Consider the following 6142-nt stretch of genomic DNA (forward strand, 5'->3'; position numbering starts at 1 on the left):
ATCAGGTGGTGATGAGCACGTGCTTATTATAATTAACTACTTCAAGTCTGGACACTTTTACTCCCTTCCTGTCCAGGCCAATTTTCAGCTTTCAGTGCTATCACATTTTGAATGACAATTGTGTGGTCATGCAACACTACCCATATGATTTTTTTTTTTTTTTTTTTTTTTTGAGACTGATAAAGGTTTATTTTGGTGGTATTTATTCACCACTGGGATTTTTATATTTTTTTGCTATGTAAATGAAAGTCCAAATTCTGAAAATTTTTTTCTTATAAAATTTTGAAAATATTTCATCAAATCTTGGCCAAAATTTATTCCATTATCTTTTTAGTAAAAAAAAATAACCCAAATTAGTTTAACCAAAAATTTTATTTTTTAAATATTTTTTTTTTATTACTTTTTATATTTTTTTACCTACTGTCACCCTAGCAGTACAGTCACCATGGTGACACTGTACTACTTGTGGGGGGTGATGAAGATTTTTTTTTTTTTTTACACTGATTGCTTTTACACCCATAAGGGTTGTAAAAGCAATCAATTCTACTCTCTGGCTGCATTCTTGCAGCCATTGAGAACTACTGTGTGAGCTGTGATTTGTCACATGGTACAAGGCTGTTGTGAATAGCCTTGTACTATGTGACCTCTGATCATTCACAGATTTCACACGTAGTAAACAATGATGTCAGAAGTGACATCTTGCTTTACTACTCTGCATGTGATTACTGATTGGCCAGTCAGTGATCACATGATTGGGAACTCACACAGAGGTCCTGCATGACGATCTGTGTTCCACTGTGTCTGGATCACGGTGCTGCATGCTCCCAGGGAGCGCACACAAGCAGGGGGCGGGGAGGCGTTTATAAACAGCCACCCGCCCTTGCACTGCCACCCACCCCTGCACTGCCACCGTCCGGCCGTTTTATATACAACGGCCGGATGGGAGGTGATTAAGGAAGGGGTATTCAGCATAAGCCTCTTTTTACAATTAAACCATAGACTAGGCTTGATTTTCTGTTTTCTCACACCTGGGGTTCAAGTTGGCTGCACAAACTAGCATTTTCTACCATCAGATAGTTTGGCATTTTGTGAAGGTCAGCATTGGCGGTAGACCTCATTTACACTTGTGCGACTTGTCATGCAACTTTGGACATCAAAGTTGCATGTTAAGTCGTACCCCATGTTTTCCAATTATAACCATTCATATACACTCACTGGACACTTATTAGGTACACTTGTTCAATTGCTAGGTAACACAAATTGCTAATCAGTCAATCATATGGCAGCAACTCTGTGAATTGGGTATCTAGATGTGGTGAAGACTTGCTGAAGATCAAACCAAGCATCAGAATGGGGAAGAAAGGGGATTTAGGTGACTTTGAACATGGCATGGCTGTTGGTGCCAGACAAATGGTCTGAGTATTTAAAAAAATTGCTGATCTACTGGGATTTTCACGCACAACCATCTCTAGGGTTTACAGAGCATGGTCTAAAAAAGAGAAAATATACAGTGAGTGGCAGTTGTGTGGACGAAAATGCCTTCAAAAGAATGGTCAGATTGGTTGCTGCAACCATTCAGATGGTAGGGTCAGATTTTGGCATAAACATGAAAGCATGGATCCATTCTGCCTTGTATCAACGGTTCAGGCTGGTGGTGATGTAATGGTGTGGGGGATATTTTCTTGGCATTTGCAAGCTGTATCTAAAAGTGGCCGGTGAGTGTGTGTGAAACCTCTTGGTACTCTTCCATAAAGGCCAGATTTGTGGAGTGCACGACTACTAGTTGTCCTGTGGACAGATTCTCCCACCTGAGCTGGGGATCTCTGCAGCTCCTCCAGAGTTACCATGGGCCTCTTGGCTGCTTCTCTGATTAATGCTCTCCTTGCCTGGTCTGTCAGTTTAGGTGGACGGCCATGTCTTGGTAGGTTTGCCATTGTGTCATACGCTTTCCATTTTCAGATGATGGATTGAACAGTGCTCTGTGATATGTTCAAAACTTGGGAGATTTTTTTTTTTAATAACAACCCTGCTTTAAACTTCTCCACGACTTTATCCCTGACCTGTCTGTGTTCCTTGACCTTCATGATGCTGTGTTTTCACTAATGTTCTCTAACCTCCAAGGCCTTCACAGAACAGCTATATTTGTACCAAGTTGTATTGTAATTTATGTCTCTACCTTAATTCTGTAAAGTGCTGAGCAAACTGGTGCTATATAAATCCTGTATAATAATAATATTTATACTGAGATTAACCAATTGCCTACTGGACACTTTTACTCCCTTTGTGCCGAGGCCAATTTTCAGCTTTCAGTGCCGTTGCACTTTGACAATTGCGTGGTCATGCAACATTGTGTACACATGAAATTTTTTATTTTTTCACACAGAGCTATCTTGGCGGTATTTTTGTTTTTTGCACAATAAACAAATTGCAAAATGTTATATTATACAGTATATAGCACCAACAGTTTGCTCAGCGCTGTACATTACAATAGACCATACATGAGACAGTACAATAACAATACAGTGCGATACACGAGGGATTTGAGGGCCCTGCTCCTTTGGAGCTTACAATGTAGGAGGGAGGGGATAGTGGTACGGGAGGAAAAGCTGTGGGGGGGATGGAGTGGTAGGAAGAGATCGGCAGTTAGCAGAGGGTGGGGTAGGCTTCCCTGAAGAGGTGGGTTTTTAGGGTGCACCTAAAGGAGAGGAGAGTGGATAATAGTCTGATGGATTGGGGTAGGGAGTTCCAGAGGATGGGTGATGTCCTGGAGGTGGGCATGGGAGGAGGAGATCAGGGAACTAGAGAGAAGGAGGTCTTGTGAAGAGCGGAGAGTGCATTTTGGGTGGTATTTGGATATTGGGTCGGTGAGGTAGTTTGGGGCAGAATTATGGACAGCTTTGTATGTCAGTGTTAGCAGTTTGAATTTGATCCGTTGGGCAATCGGAAGCCAGTGGAGGGATCGGCAGAGGGGGGTAGTGGATACGGAGCAGGTGGTAAGGTGGATGAGTCTGGCCAGCGTATTCAGGATCGACTGAAGCGGGGATAGCCTGTGGTGAGGCAGGCCAGTGAGGAGGGAGTTGCAGTAATCGAGTCGTGATATGATGAGGGAGTGCATGAGCTGCTTAGTAGTTTCTGGGGTTAGGAACGTGCGTATTTTGGTGATGTTGCGGAGGTGGAGTCTGCATGAGTTTGTTAGCGATTGGATAATAGAAACAAAACTGCCTATCCATGCACTGATGAGGTGGCATGGATAGGCAGCACTGACTGGTGGCACTGATGATTGTGCAGATGTCTTTGTGTCATTTGCCGGTTATCGGCAGCACTTTCCTCATGCTGTGACAGCGTGAGGAAAGTGCTGCCGATAACTGGCAACTGTATTTACATTGTGATCTGCTGTGTTATTGGACACAGCTGATCACATGCTATAAGGCCACTGTGATTTGGCCATTTACCTCGGCATATGATCAGCTGTGTCCATAGGATCATGAAGAGCGCTGGGGGCAGACGGGAGGGCGCGTTCTGGGAGGACATCATATGACGCCCTCCCAGAACTGGACAACCATTCTGTTGCCAACCACGCTATAGCCAAATTATGGCAAGTGGTTACAGGTGGACTTTACTTAATAGGTGACTTCTGAAGGCAATTTGTTCCACTAGATTTTAGTTAGGGGTATCAGAGTAAAGTGATATGAATACAAATGCACACTACACTTTTCAGATATTTATTTGTAAAAAATTGTGAAAACCATTTATCATCTTTCTTCCATTTGTGCCACTTTATATTGGTCTATCACATAAAATCAATTTACGTTTTTGGTTGTAACATGACAAAGTGTGGAAACTTTCAAGGGGGTATGAATACTTTTTCAAGACACTGTATATTCACACAGAAAAGCTCTAGTCTGAATACAATCAAGGTTCTTATTTTAACTGAAGCGCTGATGAAGGTTTTTTCCTGACCCCTGAAATGTGTTGGATTTTTTTTTTTTTGTATTTGCTAATAAACTTGGACTCTTATCCTTTGGTCTGGTGTTCCTTTCATTAGTGCGTAAATTTTTATTTTTTTTTCCTCTTTTCTGGTAACCTGCTGGTATACCCACTGGCAGGTAGCCTTGTGTGTTGTGAGCAGCCTAACCTGAGCCAGTGAGCTTTCCAAATGTTTTTGTCAAAGTACCAGCACTTCCTGGATGTTTTGTTTTTTTTTTCTTTTTTTTTTTTCCCCCCCCCCCCTTCATTATTGTCCAGCAAAAGGCATGGAAAGGTGGGCATTTACCAATGCAAATTAAACAAAAAAAAATAAAATCTTGGGAACCTGGAACTTGTCCATTATACCTAATACTCCTCTGATATAAAAGTGATTGTAAATAAGAAATACTTACCTGCTCTGTGCAATAGTTTTGCACAGAGCAGCCCTGATCATCCTTTTTTTGGGTCCCCCACCAGCACTCCTGGTCCCTCCTTCCTGCCACATTCCCCCATAATACCAAGCCGCTGCTCTGTGTCCATTCACACAAAGAGGTGGCTCAACCCCACCCCCACTCACTTATTGACTCACTGCTGTGATTGACAGTAGCGGGAGCCAATGACTCTTGCTGCTTTCTCAGCCAATAAGGAGGGAGAGACCTGGGGGAGCCGAGGCTCTCATGCACCTTGCTGGATTAACATGGGCCTCAGGTAAGTATTAGGGGATCTGGAGGGGCTGCTGCACACAGGAGAATGCATAAGGGTGAAAAACCTTGAGCCTTTACAACCACTTAAAGGAAACTATTCAAGAGAGAAACATGAAGGTTACAATTGGTTTCATTCTGCAAACGTTTGAGTCATTTACCCAATTCAAGGAAGATCTTGCTTTTAAACTCCTGATCAGCAAAGTCTAGTGACTCTAATGCCCCTTTCACACTGACAGTCCGATCGGATCTGCCTGTCAGTTTTTCAGGTGGACCCAATCGGATCATCCATAGACCTCTATGGATCGGCAGGTGTCAGCTGACACCTGCTAGCATCTGATCCAATGCTGTATGCCAAAAACAGATGGACGGAGATCCGTTCCCCATCCGTGTGGTAGATCGGATGGAAACGGACAGGTGGTCCATTTCCATCTGACTGCCCCATAGAAGACAGTGGGAAGTGTCTGTGTTCACCCTGCAGTAGCAGACTGGACACAGACCTATCATCCGCCTGCTCAGTGGGGATCAGATAGATAGATCCCCCCACTGAGCAGGCGGATCAACTGACGGGTTTGCCTTGTCTGAAAGGGGCCTAAAAGCAGTGCGTCTGAGGTCATTGCGTAACTTATTGTCGAAAATTACGGTCTGTTGAAATGCTGTTGCAATTCATCTGCATCCTGCCTCCAATTTACACAACCTGTATAACTGCAGCCAAAACCAGCCATCATTTTTGAAAGTGAGGAAGAAGTTGATTATCTTTGGGAAGATTTCTCTTGACTTTCGGGGCCAATTAATCTCTCCAACAGGAACATAGACAGCAATGGAACCTTCTGTACCATAGAAAGAAAGACCAGTGAGAGGTACTCACTGGGAAAGAAGTCCTCAAGAGAACAAACTGCGGCTTAAAACATCATGTTTATTGACATTGTAATAGCACATGACACACAGTAAAAACACCCAATACTCGTAAAAACAATGACAACGTTGCCATGAAAATTAAAACACCCGTACCGGGGTCCCGGTCACTCCACGCACATGCATGCAGACAACACACACTGAACAGATAGGCCTACATCAAATGTCAAGAGACCATGGAGGTCATGTTGTCATGGAAAAATCAGAACAACTGGCATGACATGCTGTAGATGTCGGTGGGCCTGATAGACCTGGATGGCAGGATCAACAGTGTGAGCTGTGGATAATGAGACCCAACCTGCGGAATGATCCAAAATTGCAATAAATCAAAAAAAGAAATCAAAAACCAAAACGGTTTGGTTTTTGCTTTCTTTGATTTTGTGATTTATTGCAATTTTAGATCATGGTCTTGGTCTCTTGATATTTGATGTAGGCCTATCTGTTCAGTGTGTGTTGTCTGCATTCATGTGCGTGGAGTGACCGGGACCCCGGCACGGGTGTTTTCATGGCAACGTTGTCATTGTTTTTACAAGTATCTGGTGCTTCTACTGTGGGTCGTT

Source organism: Staurois parvus, unplaced genomic scaffold, assembly GCF_062004578.1.
Source record: "Staurois parvus isolate SC_StPar_1 unplaced genomic scaffold, SC_StPar_1.0 ptg000422l, whole genome shotgun sequence".
Taxonomy (NCBI): Eukaryota; Metazoa; Chordata; class Amphibia; order Anura; family Ranidae; genus Staurois; species Staurois parvus.